The following is a 17,201-nucleotide window of genomic DNA, read 5'->3' as shown; positions in this document are numbered from 1 at the left end:
AAGAGTCAGTTTTCTTGTACTTAAGTCGAGATTGTGCCTTTTCTATTTACTTCCGATGTAGTTTCTGTGTTTCGTCGTCAATAAGAAGGTCCAAGGGATGCAGAAAACCTGAAGTGAAGAGTCGGAATCTAAAACCGGTAACCCAGGAAAGGTTCAAAACATAGACAGTAAGAAGAGCCTGTCCTCTAGTACTTGTGTCGGCATTGTGCCTTTTGTATTTAATTCCGATGCAATCTCTGTGTTTCATCGTCAATACGAAAGTCAGAGGGATACAGTAAACCTGAAGTGAAGCATCGGAATCTATAACTAGTGCCACAGGAATGATTCAAAAAATAGACAGTAAGAAGAGTCAGTCTTCTTGTACTTAAGTCGGCATTGTGCCTTTTGTGTTTAATTCCGATGCAATTTCTGTGTTTCATCGTCAATAAGAAGGTCAGAGGGATACAGTAAACCTGAAGTGAAGCATCGGAATTTATAACTAGTGTCACAGGAATGGTTCATAACATAGTAAGTAAGAAGAGTCAGTTTTCTTGTACTTAAGTCGGCATTGCGCCTTTTGTATTTAATTCCGATGCAATTTCTGTGTTTCGTCGTCAATAAGAAGGTCCAAGAGATACAGTAAACCTGAAGTGAAGCATCGGAATCTAAAACCGGTCTCACAGGAAAGGTTCAAAACATAGAAAGTAAGTAGAGCCAGTCTTCTTGTACTTGAGTCGGCATTGTGCCTTTTGTATTTAATTCTGATGCAATTTCTGTGTTTCATCGTCAATAAGAAGGTCACAGGGATACAGTAAACCTGAAGTGAAGCATCGGAATCTATAACTAGTGTCACAGGAATGGTTCAAACATAGACAGTAAGAAGACTCTGTTTTCTTGTTCTAAAGTAGGTATTGTGCCTTCCCTATTTAATTCCGTTGCAATTTCCGTGTTTTGTCGTCAATAAGAAGGTCCAAGGTATGCTGTAAACCTGAGTTCAAGCATCAAAATCAAAGACTGGTCTCACAGGAAAGGTTCAAAGCATAGACAGTAAGAAGAATCAGTTTTCTTGTGCTTAAGTCGGCATTGTGCCTTTTGTATTTAATTCCGATGCAATTTCTGTATTTCATCGTCAATAAGAAGGTCAGAGGGATACAGTAAACCTGAAGTGAAGCATCGGAATCTATAACTAGTGTCACAGGAATGGTTCAAAGCATAGACAGTAAGAAGAGTCAGTTTTCTTGTACTTAAGTCGGCATTGTGCCTTTTGTATTTAATTCCGATGCAATTTCTGTGTTTCGTCGCCAATAAGAAGGTCCAAGAGATACAGTAAACCTGAAGTGAAGCATCGGAATCTAAAACCGGTCTCACAGGAAAGGTTCAAAACATAGAAAGTAAGTAGAGCCAGTCTTCTTGTACTTAAGTCGGCATTGTGCGTTTTGTATTTAATTCCGATGCAATTTCTGTGTTTGATCGTCAATAAGAAGGTCCATGGATACAGTAAACCTGAAGTGAAGCATCGTAATCTAAAACCGGTCTCACAGGAAAGGTTCAAAACATTGACAGTAAGAAGAGCCAGTCCTCTTGTATTTGAGTCGGCATTGTGCCTTTTGTATTTAATTCAGATGCAATTTCTGTGTTTCATCGTCAATAAGAAGGTCAGAGGGAAACAGTAAGCCTGAAGTGAAGAATCGGAGTCTATAACTAGTGTCACAGGAATAGTTCAAAACATAGACAGTAAGAAGAGTTAGTTTTCTTGTACTTAAGTCGGCATTGTGCCTTTGCTATTTAATTCCGATGCAATTGCTGTATTTTTCGTCGTCAATAAGAAGGTCCAAGGGATACAGTAAACCTGAAGTGAAGCATCGGAATCTAAAACCGGTCTCACAGGAATGGTTCAAAACATAGGCAGTAAGAAGAGCCAGTCTTCTTGTGCTTGAGTCGGCATTGTGCTTTCGAATTTAATTCCGATGCAATATCTGTGTTTCATCGTCAATACGAAGGTCAGAGGGATACAGTAAAACTGAAGTGAAGCTTCGGAATCTATAACTAGTGTCACAGGAATGGTTCAAAGCATAGACAGTAAGAAGCGTCAGTCTTCTTGTACTTAAGTCGGCATTGTGCCATTTGTATTTATTTCCGATGCAATTTCTGTGTTTCATCGTCAATAAGAAGGTCAGCTGGATACAGTAGTCCTGAAGTGAAGCATCGGAATCTATAACTAGTGTCGCAGGAATGGTTCAAAACATAGACAGGAAGAAGAGCCAGTCTTCTTGTACTCGAGTCGGCATTGTGCCTTTTGTATATAATTCCGATGCAATTTCTGTGTTTCATCGTCAATACAACGAGTCTGAGGGATACAGTAAACCTGATGTGAAGCATCGGAGTCTATAACCAGTGTCACAGGAATGGTTCAAAACATAGGCAGTAAGAAAAGTCAGTCTTCTAGTACTTGAGTCGGCATTGTGCCTTTTGTATTTAATTTCGATGCAATTTCTGTGTTTCGTCGTCATTAAGAAGGTCCAAGGGATACAGTAAACCTGAGGTGAAGCATCGGATATAGAACCGGTATCACAGGAAAGGTTCAAAATATAGACAGTAAGAAGAGCAAGACTGCTTGTACTTCACTCTTCATTGTGCCTTTTGTATTTAATTCCGATGCAATATCTGTGTTTCATCGTCAATATGAAGGTCAGAGGGATACAGTAAACCTGAAGTTGAGCATCGGAATCTATAACTTGTGTCACAGGAGTGATTCAAAACATAGACAGTAAGATGAGTCAGTCTTCTTGTACTTAAGTAGGGCATTGTACCTTTTGTATTTAATTCCGATGCAATTTCTGCGTTTCATCGTCAATAAGAAGGTCAGCTGGATACAGTAAACCTGAAGTGAAGCATCGAAATCTATAACTAGTGTCACAGGAATGGTTCAAAACATAGACAGTTAGAAGAGCCAGTCTTCTTGTACTTGAGTCGGCATTGTGCCTTTAGTATTTAATTCCGATCAATTTTCTGTGTTTGATCGTCAATAAGAAGGTAAGAGGGATACAGTAAACCTGAAGTGAAGCATCGGAATCTATAACTAGTGCCACAGGAATGATTCAAAACATAGACAGTAAGAAGAGTCAGTCTTCTTGTACTTAAGTCGGCATTGTGCCTTTTGTATATAATTCCGATGCAATTTCTGTGTTTCATCGTCAATAAGAAGGTCAGAGGGATACTGTAAACCTGAAGTGAAGCATCGGAATCTATAACTAGTGTCACAGGAATGGTTCAAAACATAGACAGTAAGAAGAGCCAGTCTTCTTGTGCTTGAGTCGGCATTGTTCCTCTTGTATTCAATTCCGATGCAATTTCTGTGTTTCATCGTCAATAAGAAGGTCAGACGGATACAGTAAACCTGAAGTGAAGCATCGGAATCTATAACTAGTGTCATAGGAATGGTTCAAAACATAGGCAGTAAGAAGAGTCAGTTTTCTTGTACTTAAGTCGAGATTGTGCCTTTTCTATTTACTTCCGATGTAGTTTCTGTGTTTCGTCGTCAATAAGAAGGTCCAAGGGATGCAGAAAACCTGAAGTGAAGAGTCGGAATCTAAAACCGGTAACCCAGGAAAGGTTCAAAACATAGACAGTAAGAAGAGCCTGTCCTCTAGTACTTGTGTCGGCATTGTGCCTTTTGTATTTAATTCCGATGCAATTTCTGTGTTTCATCGTCAATAAGGTCAGAGGGATACAGTAAACCTGAAGTGAATCATCCGCAACTAAAACCGATATCACAGGAAAGGTTCAAAACATAGACAGTAAGAAGAGCCAGACTTCTAGTACTTGAGCCGGCATTGTGCCTTTTGTATTTAATTCCGATGCAATTTCTGTGTTTCGTCGTCAATAAGACGGTCAGAGGGATACAGTAAACTTGAAGTGAAGCATCGGAATCTATAACTAGTGTCACTAGAATGGTTCAAAACATAGGCAGGAAGATGAGTCAGTTTTCTTGTACTTAAGTCGGCATTGTGCCTTTTCTATTTAATTCCGATGCAATGTCTGTGTTTCGCCGTCAAGCAGAAGGCGCAAGGGATACAGTAAACCTGAAGTGAAGCATCGGAATCTAAAACTGGTCTCACAGGAAAGGTTCAAAACATAGACAGTAAGAAGAACCAGTCTCCTTGTACTTGAGTCGGCGTTGTGCCTTTTGTATTTAACTCCGATGCAATTTCTGTGTTTCATCATCAATAAGAAGGTCAGAGGGACATAGTAAACCTGAAGTGAAGCATCGGAATCTATAACTAGTGTCACAGGAATGGTTCAAAGCATAGACAGTAAGAAGAGCCAGTCTTCTTGTGCTTGAGGCGGCATTGTGCATTTCGTATTTAATTCCGATCAATTTTCTGTGTTTGATCGTCAATAAGAAGGTAAGAGGGATACAGTAAAATTGAAGTGAAGCATCGGAATCGATAACTTGTGTCACAGGAGTGATTCAAAACATAGACAGTAAGATGAGTCAGTCTTCTTGTCCTTAAGTAGGGCATTGTACCTTTTGTATTTAATTCCGATGCAATTTCTGCGTTTCATCGTCAATAAGAAGGTCAGCTGGATACAGTAAACCTGAAGTGAAGCATCGGAATCTATAACTAGTGTCACAGGAATGGTTTAAAACATAGACAGTGAGAAGAGCCAGTCTTCTTGTGCTTGAGGCGGCATTGTGCATTTCGTATTTAATTCCGATCAATTTTCTGTGTTTGATCGTCTATAAGAAGGTAAGAGGGATACAGTAAACCTGAAGTGAAGCAACGGAATCTATAACTAGTGCCACAGGAATGATTCAAAAAATAGACAGTAAGAAGAGTCAGTCTTCTTGTACTTCAGTCGGCATTGTGCCTTTTGTATATAATTCCGATGCAATTTCTGTGTTTTATCGCCAATAAAAAGGTCAGAGGGATACAGTAAACCTGAAGTGAAGCATCGGAATCTATAACTAGTGTCACAGGAATGGTTAAAAACATAGACAGTAACAAGAATCAGTTTTCTTGTACTTAAGTCGGCATTGTGCCTTTTGTATTTAATTCCGATGCAATTTCTGTGTTTTATCGCCAATAAAAAGGTCAGAGGGATACAGTAAACCTGAAGTGAAGCATCGGAATTTATAACTAGTGTCCCAGGAATGGTTCATAACATAGAGAGTAAGAAAAGTCAGTTTCTTGTACTTAAGTCGGCATTGTGCCTTTTGTATTTAATTCCGATTCAATTTCTGTGTTTCGTCGTCAATAAGAAGGTCCAAGGGATACAGTAAACCTGAAGTGAAGCATCGGAATCTAAAACTAGTGTCACAGGAATTTTTCCGATCATAGACAGTAAGAAGAGTCAGTTTTCTTGTACTTAAGTCGACAGTGTGCCTTTTCAATTTACTTCCGATCCAGTTTCTGTGTTTCGTTGTCAATAAGAAGGTCCATGGGATACAGTAAACCTGAAGTGAACGGTCTGAATCTAAAACCGGTAACCCACGAAAGGTTCAAAACATAGACAGTAAGAAGAGCCTGTCTTCTAGTACATGAGTCGGCATTGTGCCTTTTGTATTTAATTCCGGTGCAATTTCTGTGTTTCATCGTCAATAAGACGGTCAGAGGGATACAGTAAACCTGAAGTGAAGCATCGGAATCTATAAATAGTGTCACAGGAATGGTTAAAACATAGACAGTAAGAAGAATCAGTTTTCTTGTACTTAAGTCGGCATTGTGCCTTTTGTGTTTAATTCCAATGCAATTTCTGTGTTTCATCGTCAATAAGAAGGTCAGAGGGATACAGTAAACCTGAAGTGAAGCATCGGAATTTATAACTAGTGTCACAGGAATGGTTCATAACATAGTAAGTAAGAAGAGTCAGTTTTCTTGTACTTAAGTCGGCATTGTGCCTTTTGTATTTAATTCCGATGCAATTTCTGTGTTTCGTCGTCAATAAGAAGGTCCAAGAGATACAGTAAACCTGAAGTGAAGCATTGGAATCTAAAACCGGTCTCACAGGAAAGGTTCAAAACATAGAAAGTAAGTAGAGCCAGTCTTCTTGTACTTGAGTCGGCATTGTGCCTTTTGTATTTAATTCTGATGCAATTTCTGTGTTTCATCGTCAATAAGAAGGTCACAGGGATGCAGTAAACCTGAAGTGAAGCATCGGAATCTATAACTAGTGTCACAGGAATGGTTCAAACATAGACAGTAAGAAGACTCTGTTTTCTTGTTCTAAAGTAGGTATTGTGCCTTCCCTATTTAATTCCGTTGCAATTTCTGTGTTTTGTCGTCAATAAGAAGGTCCAAGGTGTGCTGTAAACCTGAGGTCAAGCATCAAAATCAAAGACTGGTCTCACAGGAAAGGTTCAAAGCATAGACAGTAAGAAGAATCAGTTTTCTTGTACTTAAGTCGGCATTGTGCCTTTTGTATTTAATTCCGATGCAATTTCTGTATTTCATCGTCAATAAGAAGGTCAGAGGGATACAGTAAACCTGAAGTGAAGCATCGGAATCTATAACTAGTGTCACAGGAATGGTTCAAAGCATAGACAGTAAGAAGAGTCAGTTTTCTTGTACTTAAGTCGGCATTGTGCGTTTTGTATTTAATTCCGATGCAATTTCTGTGTTTCGTCGCCAATAAGAAGGTCCAAGAGATACAGTAAACCTGAAGTGAAGCATCGGAATCTAAAACCGGTCTCACAGGAAAGGTTCAAAACATAGAAAGTAAGTAGAGCCAGTCTTCTTGTACTTAAGTCGGCATTGTGCGTTTTGTATTTAATTCCGATGCAATTTCTGTGTTTGATCGTCAATAAGAAGGTCCATGGATACAGTAAACCTGAAGTGAAGCATCGGAATCTAAAACCGGTCTCACAGGAAAGGTTCAAAACATTGACAGTAAGAAGAGCCAGTCCTCTTGTATTTGAGTCGGCATTGTGCCTTTTGTATTTAATTCAGATGCAATTTCTGTGTTTCATCGTCAATAAGAAGGTCAGAGGGAAACAGTAAGCCTGAAGTGAAGAATCGGAGTCTATAACTAGTGTCACAGGAATAGTTCAAAACATAGACAGTAAGAAGAGTTAGTTTTCTTGTACTTAAGTCGGCATTGTGCCTTTGCTATTTAATTCCGATGCAATTGCTGTATTTTTCGTCGTCAATAAGAAGGTCCAAGGGATTCAGTAAACCTGAAGTGAAGCATCGGAATCTAAAACCGGTCTCACAGGAAAGGTTCAAAACATAGGCAGTAAGAAGAGCCAGTCTTCTTGTGCTTGAGTCGGCATTGTGCTTTCGAATTTAATTCCGATGCAATATCTGTGTTTCATCGTCAATACGAAGGTCAGAGGGATACAGTAAAACTGAAGTGAAGCTTCGGAATCTATAACTAGTGTCACAGGAATGGTTCAAAGCATAGACAGTAAGAAGCGTCAGTCTTCTTGTACTTAAGTCGGCATTGTGCCATTTGTATTTATTTCCGATGCAATTTCTGTGTTTCATCGTCAATAAGAAGGTCAGCTGGATACAGTAGTCCTGAAGTGAAGCATCGGAATCTATAACTAGTGTCGCAGGAATGGTTCAAAACATAGACAGGAAGAAGAGCCAGTCTTCTTGTACTCGAGTCGGCATTGTGCCTTTTGTATTTAATTCCGATGCAATTTCTGTGTTTCATCGTCAATACAACGAGTCTGAGGGATACAGTAAACCTGATGTGAAGCATCGGAGTCTATAACTAGTGTCACAGGAATGGTTCAAAACATAGGCAGTAAGAAAAGTCAGTCTTCTAGTACTTGAGTCGGCATTGTGCCTTTTGTATTTAATTTCGATGCAATTTCTGTGTTTCGTCGTCATTAAGAAGGTCCAAGGGATACAGTAAACCTGAGGTGAAGCATCGGATATAGAACCGGTATCACAGGAAAGGTTCAAAATATAGACAGTAAGAAGAGCAAGACTGCTTGTACTTCACTCTTCATTGTGCCTTTTGTATTTAATTCCGATGCAATATCTGTGTTTCATCGTCAATATGAAGGTCAGAGGGAAACAGTAAACCTGAAGTGAAGCATCGAAATCTATAACTAGTGTCACAGGAATGGTTCAAAACATAGACAGTTAGAAGAGCCAGTCTTCTTGTACTTGAGTCGGCATTGTGCCTTTAGTAGTTAATTCCGATCAATTTTCTGTGTTTGATCGTCAATAAGAAGGTAAGAGGGATACAGTAAACCTGAAGTGAAGCATCGGAATCTATAACTAGTGCCACAGGAATGATTCAAAACATAGACAGTAAGAAGAGTCAGTCTTCTTGTACTTAAGTCGGCATTGTGCCTTTTGTATATAATTCCGATGCAATTTCTGTGTTTCATCGTCAATAAGAAGGTCAGAGGGATACTGTAAACCTGAAGTGAAGCATCGGAATCTATAACTAGTGTCACACGAATGGTTCAAAACATAGACAGTAAGAAGAGCCAGTCTTCTTGTGCTTGAGTCGGCATTGTTCCTCTTGTATTCAATTCCGATGCAATTTCTGTGTTTCATCGTCAATAAGAAGGTCAGACGGATACAGTAAACCTGAAGTGAAGCATCGGAATCTATAACTAGTGTCATAGGAAGGGTTCAAAACATAGGCAGTAAGCTAAGTCAGTTTTCTAGTACTTGAGTCGGCATTGTGCCATTTGTGTTTAATTCCGATGCAATTTCTGTGTTTCGTCGTCAATAAGAAGGTCCAAGGGATACAGTAAACCTGAAGTGAAGCATCGGAATCTAAAACCGGTCTCACAGATAAGGTTCAAAACATAGACAGTAAGAAGAGGCAGTCTTCTTGTACTTGAGTCGGCATTGTGCCTTTTGTATTTAATTCAGATGCAATTTCTGTGTTTCATCGTCAATAAGAAGGTCAGAGGGAAACAGTAAACCTGAAGTGAAGCATCGGAATCTATAACTAGTGTCACAGGAATAGTTCAAAACATAGACAGTAAGAAGAATCAGATTTCTTGTACTTAAGTCGGCATTGTGCCTTTTGTGTTTAATTCCGATGCAATTTCTGTGTTTCGTCGTCAATAAGAAGGTCCAAAGGATACAGTAAACCTGAAGTGAAGTATCGGAATCTATAACTAGTGTCACAGGAATGGTTCAAAGCATAGACAGTAAGAAGAGTCAGTCTTCTTGTACTTAAGTCGGCATTGTGCCTTTGTATTTAATTCCGATGCGATTTCTGTGTTTGATCGTCAATAAGAAGGTCCAAGGGATACAGTAAACGTGAAGTGAAGCATCGGAATCTAAAACCGGTCTCACAGATAAGGTTCAAAACATAGACAGTAAGAAGAGGCAGTCTTCTTGTACTTGAGTCGGCATTGTGCCTTTTGTATTTAATTCAGATGCAATTTCTGTGTTTCATCGTCAATAAGAAGGTCAGAGGGAAACAGTAAACCTGAAGTGAAGCATCGGAATCTATAACTAGTGTCACAGGAATAGTTCAAAACATAGACAGTAAGAAGAGTTAGTTTTCTTGTACTTAAGTCGGCATTGTGCCGTTTCTATTTAATTCCGATGCAATTTCTGTATGTTTCGTCGTCAATAAGAAGGTCCAAGGGATACAGTAAACCTGAAGTGAAGCTTCGGAATCTAAAACCAGTCTCACAGGAATGGTTCAAAACACAGACAGTAAGAAGAGTCAGTCTTCTAGTACTTGATTTGGCTTTGTGCCTTTTGTATATAATTCCGATGCTATATCTGTGTTTCAACGTCAATACGAAGGTCAGAGGGATACAGTAAAACTGAAGTGAAGCTTCCGAATCTATAACTAGTGTCACAGGAATGGTTCAAAGCATAGACAGTAAGAAGAGTCAGTCTTGTTGTACTTAAGTCGGCATTGTGCCATTTGTATTTAATTCCGATGCAATTTCTGTGTTTCATCGTCAATAAGAAGGTCATCTGGATACAGTAGACCTGAAGTGAAGCATCGGAATCTATAACAAGAGTCACAGGAATGGTTCAAAACATAGACAGGAAGAAGAGCCAGTCTTCTTGTACTCGAGTCGGCATTGTGCCTTTTGTATGTAATTCCGATGCAATTTCTGTGTTTCATCGTCAATACGACGGTCTGAGGGATACAGTAAACCTGATGTGAAGCATCGGAGTCTATAACTAGTGTCATAGGAATGGTTCAAAGCATAGGCAGTAAGCTAAGTCAGTCTTCTAGTACTTGAGTCGGCATTGTGCCATTTGTATTTAATTCCGATGCAATTTCTGTGTTTCATCGTCAATATGAAGGTCAGGGGGAGACAGTGAACCCGAAGTGAAGCATCCGAATCTAAAACTAGTGTCACAGGAATGGTTCAAAACATAGGCAGTAGGAAGAGTCAGTCTTTTGGTACTTAAGTAGGGCATTGTACCTTTTGTATTTAATTCCGATGCAATTTCTGCGTTTCATCGTCAATAAGAAGCTCAGCTGTATACAGTAAACCTGAAGTGAAGCATCGGAATCTATAACTAGTGTCACAGGAATGGTATAAAACATAGACAGTAAGAAGAGCCAGTCTTCTTGTACTTGAGTCGGCATTGTGTCTTTCGTATTTAATTCCGATCAATTTTCTGTGTTGGATCGTCAAAAAGAAGGTAAGAGGGATGCAGTAAACCTAAAGTGAAGCATCGGAATCTATAACTAGTGCCACAGGAATGATTCAAAACATAGACAGTAAGAAGAGCCAGTCTTCTTGTACTTACGTCGGCATTGTGCCTTTTGTATTTAATTCCGATGCAATTTCTGTGTTTCATCGTCAATAAGAAGGTCAGAGGGATACAGTAAACCTGAAGTGAAGCATCGGAATCTATAACTAGTGTCACAGGAATGGTTCAAAATATAGACAGTAAGAAGAGTCAGTTTTCTTGTACTTAAGTCGACATTGTGCCTTTTGTAATTAATTACGATGCAATTTCTGTGGTTCATCGTCAATAAGAAGGTCAGCGGGATACAGTAAACCTGAAGTGATGCATCGGAACCCATAACTAGTGTCACAGTAGTGGTTCAAAACATAGACAGGTAGAAGATTCAGTTCTCTTGCACTTAAGTCGGCATTGTGCCTTTTCTATTTAATTCCGATGCAGTTTCTGTGTTTCGTCGTCATTAAGAAGGTCCAAGGGATACAGTAAACCTGAGGTGGAGCATCGGAATATAGAACCGGTATCACAGGAAAGGTTCAAAATATAGACAGTAAGAAGAGCAAGACTGCTTGTACTTCACTCTTCATTGTGCCTTTTGTATTTAATTCCGATGCAATATCTGTGTTTCATCGTCAATATGAAGGTCAGAGGGATACAGTAAACCTGAAGTGAAGCATCGGAATCTATAACTAGTGTCACAGGAATGGTTTAAAACATAGACAGTAAGAAGAATCAGTTTTCTTGTACTTAAGTCGACAGTGGGCCTTTTGTATTTAATTCCGATGCAATTTCTGTGTTTCATCGTCAATAAGAAGGTCAGAGGGATACAGTGAACCTGAAGTGATGCATCGGAATCTATTACTAGTGTCACAGTAGTGGTTCAAAACATAGACAGGAAGAAGATTCAGTTCTCTTGCACTTAAGTCGGCATTGTGCCTTTTCTATTTAATTCCGATGCAATTTCTGTGTTTCGTTGTCATTAAGAAGGTCCAAGGGATACAGTAAACCTGAAGTGAAGCATCGGAATATAGAACCGGTATCACAGGAAAGGTTCAAAATATAGACAGTAAGAAGAGCAAGACTGCTTGTCCTTCACTCTTCATTGTGCCTTTTGTATTTATTTCCGATGCAATTTCTGTGTTTCATCGTCAATAAGACTGTCAGAGGGATACAGTAAACCTGAAGTGAAGCATCGGAATCTATAACTAGTGTCACAGGAATGGTTCAAAGCATAGACAGTAAGAAGAGCCAGTCTTCTTGTACTTGAGTCGGCATTGTGCCTTTTGTATTTAATTCCGATCAATTTTCTGTGTTTGATCGTCAATAAGAAGGTCAGAGGGATACAGTAAACCTGAAGTGAAGCATCGGAATCTATAACTAGTGTCACAGGAATGGTTCATAACATAGACACTAAGAAGAGTCAGTTTCTTGTACTTAACTCGGCATTGTGCCTTTTGTATTTAATTCTGATTCAATTTCTGTGTTTCGTCGTCAATAAGAAGGTCCAAGGGATACAGTAAACCTGAAGTGAAGCATCGGAATCTAAAACTAGTGTCACAGGAATTGTTCAAATCATAGACAGTAAGAAGAGTCAGTTTTCTTGGACTTAAGTCGACATTGTGCCTTTTCTATATACTTCCGATGCAGTTTCTGTGTTTCGTTGTCAATAAGAAGGTCCAAGGGATACAGTAAACCTGAAGTGAAGGGTCGGAATCTAAAACCGGTAACCCAGGAAAGGTTCAAAACATAGACAGTAAGAAGAGCCTGTGTTCTAGTACTTGAGTCGTCATTGTGCCTTTTGTATTTAATTCCGATGCAATTTCTGTGTTTCATCGTCAATAAGAAGGTCAGAGGGATACAGTAAACCTGAAGTCAAGCATCGGAATCTATAACTAGTGTCACAGGAATGGTTCAAAGCATTGACAGTAGGAAGAGTCAGTTTTCTTGTACTGAAGTCGGCATTGTGCCTTTTGTATTTAATTCCGATGCAATTTCTGTGTTTCATCGTCAATAAGAAGGTCAGAGGGATACAGTAAACCTGAAGTGAAGCATCGGAATCTATAACTAGTGTCACAGGAATGGTTCATAACATAGACAGTAAGAAGAGTCAGTTTTCTTGTACTTAAGTCGCCATTGTGCTTTTTGTATTTAATTCCGATGCAATTTCTGTGTTGCGTCGTCAATAAGAAGGTCCAAGGGATACAGTAAACCTGTAGTGAAGCATCGGAATCTAAAACCGGTCTCACAGGAAAGGTTCAAAACAAAGAAAGTAAGTAGAGCCAGGCTTCTTGTACTTGAGCCGGCATTGTGCCTTTTGTATATAATTCCGATGCAATTTCTGTGTTTCATCGTCAATAAGAAGGTCAGAGGAATACTGTAAACCTGAAGTGAAGCATCGGAATCTATAACTAGTGTCACAGGAATGGTTCAAAACAGACAGTAAGAAGAGCCAGTTTTCTTGTACTAAAGTTAGCATTGTGCCTTTTGTATTTAATTCCGATGTAATTTCTGTGTTTCGTCCTCAATAAGAAGGTCAGAGGGATACAGTAAAATTGAAGTGAAGTATCGGAATCTATAACTAGTGTCACAGGAATGGTTCAAAATATAGAGAGTAAGAAGAGTCAGTCTTTTGGTACTTAAGTCGGCATTGTGCCTTTTGTAATTAATTTCGATGCAATTTCTGTGTTTCGTCGTCAATAAGAATGTTAGAGGGAAACAGTAAACCTGAAGTGAAACATCGGAATCTATAACTAGTGTCACAGGAACGGTTCAAAACATAGACAGAAAGAAGAGTCAGTCATCTTGTACTTAAGTCGGCATTATGCCATTAGAATTTAACTCCGATGCAATATCTGTGTTTCATCGTCAATAAAAAGATCAGAGGGATACAGTAAACCTGAAGTGAAGCATCGGAATCTATAACTAGTGTCACAGGAGTGGTTCAAAACATAGACAGTAAGAAGAGTCAGTCTTCTTGTACTTACGTCGGCATTGTGCCTTTTGTATTTCATTCCGATGCAATTTCTGTGCTTCATCGTCAATAAGAAGGTCAGAGGGAAACAGTAAACCTGAAGTGAAGCATCGGAATCTATAACTAGTGTCACAGGAATGGTTCAAAATATAGACAGTAAGAAGAGTCAGTTTTCTTGTACTTAAGTCGGCATTGTGCCTTTTGTAATTAATTCCGATGCAATATCTGTGCTTCATCGTCAATAAGAAGGTCAGCGGGATACAGTAAACCTGAAGTGATGCATCGGAACCTATAACTAGTGTCACAGTAGTGGTTCAAAACATAGACAGGAAGAAGATTCAGTTCTCTTGCACTTAAGTCGGCATTGTGCCTTTTCTATTTAATTCCGATGCAATTTCTGTGTTTCGTTGTCATTAAGAAGGTCCAAGGGATACAGTAAACCTGAAGTGAAGCATCGGAATATAGAACCGGTATCACAGGAAAGGTTCAAAATATAGACAGTAAGAAGAGCAAGACTGCTTGTACTTCACTCTTCATTGTGCCTTTTGTATTTAATTCCGATGCAATATCTGTGTTTCATCGTCAATATGAAGGTCAGAGGGATACATTAAACCTGAAGTGAAGCATCGGAATCTATAACTAGTGTCACAGGAATGGTTTAAAACATAGACAGTAAGAAGAACCAGTTTTCTTCTACTTAAGTCGACATTGGGCCTTTTGTATTTAATTCCGATGCAATTTCTGTGTTTCATCGTCAATAAGAAGGTCAGAGGGATACAGTGAACCTGAAGTGATGCATCGGAATCTATAACTAGTGTCACAGTAGTGGTTCAAAACATAGACAGGAAGAAGATTCAGTTCTCTTGCACTTAAGTCGGCATTGTGCCTTTTCTATTTAATTCCGATGCAATTTCTGTGTTTCGTTGTCATTAAGAAGGTCCAAGGGATACAGTAAACCTGAAGTGAAGCATCGGAATATAGAACCGGTATCACAGGAAAGGTTCAAAATATAGACAGTAAGAAGAGCAAGACTGCTTGTACTTCACTCTTCATTGTGCCTTTTGTATTTAATTCCGATGCAATTTCTGTGTTTCATCGTCAATAAGACTGTCAGAGGGATACAGTAAACCTGAAGTGAAGCATCGGAATCTATAACTAGTGTCACAGGAATGGTTCAAAGCATAGACAGTAAGAAGAGCCAGTCTTCTTGTACTTGAGTCGGCATTGTGCCTTTAGTATTTAATTCCGATCAATTTTCTGTGTTTGATCGTCAATAAGAAGGTCAGAGGGATACAGTAAACCTGAAGTGAAGCATCGGAATCTAAAACTAGTGTCACAGGAATTGTTGAAATCTTAGACAGTAAGAAGAGTCAGTTTTCTTGTACTTAAGTCGACATTGTGCCTTTTCTATTTACTTCCGATGCAGTTTCTGTGTTTCATTGTCAATAAGAAGGTCCAAGGGATACAGTAAACCTGAAGTGAAGGGTCGGAATCTAAAACCGGTAACCCAGGAAAGGTTCAAAACATAGACAGTAAGAAGAGCCTGTGTTCTAGTACTTGAGTCGGCATTGTGCCTTTTGTATTTAATTCCGATGCAATTTCTGTGTTTCATCGTCAATAAGACGGTCAGAGGGATACAGTAACCTGAAGTGAAGCATCGGAATCTATAACTAGTGTCACAGGAATGGTTAAAAACATAGACAGTAAGAAGACTCTCTTTTCTTGTTCAAATATCGGCATTGTGCCTTCTCTATTTAATTCCGATGCAATTTCTGTGTTTCGTCGTCAATAAGAAGGTCCAAGGGATACTGTAAACCTGAACTCAAGCATCGAAATCAAAAACTGGTCTCACAGGAACGGTTCAAAACATAGACAGTAAGAAGAGTCAGTCTCCTTGTACTTAAGTCGGCATTGTGCGTTTTGTATTTAATTCCGATCCAATTTCTGTGTTTGATCGTCAATAAGAAGGTCCAGGGATACAGTAAACCTGAAGTGAAGTATCGGAATCTAAAACCGGTCTCACAGGAAAGGTTCAAAACATAGACAGTAAGAAGAGCCAGTCTTCATGTACTTGAGTCGGCATTGTGCCTTTTGTATTTAATTCAGATGCAATTTCTGTGTTTCATCGATAATAAGAAGGTCAGAGGGAAACAGTAAACCTGAAGTGAAGCATCGGAATCTATAACTAGTGTCACGGGAATGGTTCAAAACATGGACAGTAAGAAGAGCCTGTCTTCTTGTGCTTGAGTCGGCATTGTTCCTCTTGTATTTAATTCTGATGCTATTTCTGTGTTTCATCCTCAATAAGAAGGTCAGAGGGATACAGTAAACCTGAAGTGAAGTATCGGAATCTATAAGTAGTGTCACAGGAATGGTTCAAAATAGAGAGAGTAAGAAGAGTCAGTCTTTTGGTACTTAAGTCGGCATTGTGCCTTTTGTATTTATTTCCGTTGCAATTTCTGTGTTTCGTCGTCAATAAGAAGGTCCAAGGGATACAGTAAACCTGAAGTGAAGCATCGGAATCTAAAACCGGTCTCACAGGAAAGGTTCAAAACATAGAAAGTAAGTAGAGCCAGTCTCCTTGTACTTGAGTCGGCATTGTGCCTTTTGTATTTAATTCTGATGCAATTTCTGTGTTTCATCGTCAATAAGAAGGTCAGAGGGATACAGTGAACCTGAAGTGATGCATCGGAATCTATAACTAGTGTCACAGTAGTGGTTCAAAACATAGACAGGAAGAAGATTCAGTTCTCTTGCACTTAAGTCGGCGTTGTGCCTTTTCTATTTAATTCCGATGCAATTTCTGTGTTTCCTTGTCATTACGAAGGTCCAAGGGATACAGTAAACCTGAAGTGAAGCATCGGAATATAGAACCGGTATCACAGGAAAGGTTCAAAATATAGACAGTAAGAAGAGCAAGACTGCTTGTACTTCAATCTTCATTGTGCCTTTTGTATTTAATTCCGATGCAATTTCTGTGTTTCATCGTCAATAAGACTGTCAGAGGGATACAGTAAAACTGAAGTGAAGCATCGGAATCTATAACTAGTGTCACAGGAATGGTTCAAAGCATAGACAGTAAGAAGAGCCAGTCTACTTGTACTTGAGTCGGCATTGTGCCTTTTGTATTTAATTCCGATCAAATTTCTGTGTTTTATCGTCAATAAGAAGGTCAGAGGGATACAGTAAACCTGAAGTGAAGCAACGGAATCTATAACTAGTGTCTCAGGAATGGTTCATAACATAGACACTAAGAAGAGTCAGTTTCTTGTACTTAACTCGGCATTGTGCCTTTTGTATTTAATTCTGATTCAATTTCTGTGTTTCGTCGTCAATAAGAAGGTCCAAGGGATACAGTAAACCTGAAGTGAAGCATCGGAATCTAAAACTAGTGTCACAGGAATTGTTCAAATCATAGACAGTAAGAAGAGTTAGTTTTCTTGTACTTAAGTCGACATTGTGCCTTTTCTATTTACTTCCGATGCAGTTTCTGTGTTTCGTTGTCAATAAGAAGGTCCAAGGGATACAGTAAACCCGAAGTGAAGGGTCGGAATCTAAAACCGGTAACCCAGGAAAAGGTTCAAAACATAGACAGTAAAAAGAGCCTG

The sequence above is a fragment of the Schistocerca americana genome, chromosome X, assembly GCF_021461395.2.
Source record: "Schistocerca americana isolate TAMUIC-IGC-003095 chromosome X, iqSchAmer2.1, whole genome shotgun sequence".
Lineage (NCBI taxonomy): Eukaryota > Metazoa > Arthropoda > Insecta > Orthoptera > Acrididae > Schistocerca > Schistocerca americana.
The sequence above is the reverse complement of the archived record's forward strand: the minus strand, read 5'-3'. Positions refer to the sequence as shown.